Source organism: Chrysochloris asiatica, unplaced genomic scaffold, assembly GCF_000296735.1.
Source record: "Chrysochloris asiatica unplaced genomic scaffold, ChrAsi1.0 scaffold00019, whole genome shotgun sequence".
Taxonomy (NCBI): domain Eukaryota; kingdom Metazoa; phylum Chordata; class Mammalia; order Afrosoricida; family Chrysochloridae; genus Chrysochloris; species Chrysochloris asiatica.
Window position 1 is genome coordinate 25,655,189 of NW_006408537.1, and position 1,127 is coordinate 25,656,315.

The following is a 1,127-nucleotide window of genomic DNA, read 5'->3' on the forward strand; positions in this document are numbered from 1 at the left end:
TTAGCAGCCTGATTTGTAACCACTACGCTACCAGAGCTCCTTAATGTCCATGTGTACAGTTGCCATTTATGTTGTTGAAAAAGGAGTTTGTAATGCCATAAGTCATTCGTCTTGTAAAATTTTCTCTTGTGATTTCTATTTAGCATTATTTTTTTCACCAAGGCCGTATTTCCCAACTACTGATTCTTCCTCTCCAGTTTTCACATTCTAATTACCAGTAATTATCAACACATCTTGATTGCACGTTTGATCAGTTTCAGACTGAAGAAGTTGGTAGCATTGTCCATTTCATCATCACTGGCTTTAGTGGTTGGTGCATAATTTGAATAATAGTGGTATTAACTGGTCTTCCATGTAGCCTTATGGATGTTATCCTTTATCCTATCACAAACAGCACTGTACTTCAAGATAGATACTATTTTTAATGATAAATATGACACCATTCTTGGATTTGTCATTATGACATTGTAAACCATATCATTGTCACATTCAAAATGGCTAATACCAGTCCACTGCAGTTCACTAATGCCTAGGATATCAATTTTTATGCATTCCATTTTGTTTTTGAAGACTTCCAATTTTCCTAGATTCATACTTTGTGTTACGTTATCTGTGCCTGGTTCTTTAACACAAGCTCTCTTATAATATAAACCACTCCTCCTTCCCTTGGAAGAATGAAGGAAAAGTTGGAGAGAGGTCAGAGTGTTACTCAAAAAAATGTCCTTTCACACGGGAACATGAGTTAAGAGCTAGCTATAGGGTTTAAATCAATGATTTAAATTGAATTGAAATAAATATTATAAACCTTATTTCAAAGTATAAGTGTTTACATTAATTAAAGTCAGTAAATTTCAGTTTAAGACTATATTGGGGGGAAAGATCTTAAAGGAATAACTTGAACAATAGAATGTTTGTTGTTGTTAAGTGCTGTCGAGTTGGTTCCAACTCATAGGGAGTCTAGATAGCATTTCCAAGGAGTGACTGGTGAGTTTGAACCTTCGACGTTGGGGTTCAAACCAATGTGCATTATTCTTTAGTGCCTCACCACGAAAAATACTACATATAAACTTGTTCATTCAGGTTTGGTTTTTAATGTTATATTGTTATTGTTAGGTGCCACTGAGTTG

At 34.7% G+C, this 1,127-nt stretch overlaps 1 protein-coding gene across 1 annotated transcript in view; it reads left to right on the forward strand.

Moving 5' to 3' along the window:
* Positions 1–1,127, forward strand: part of LOC102835640 (regulating synaptic membrane exocytosis protein 1-like) — a 678,398-nt gene that overhangs the window by 485,670 nt on the left and 191,601 nt on the right.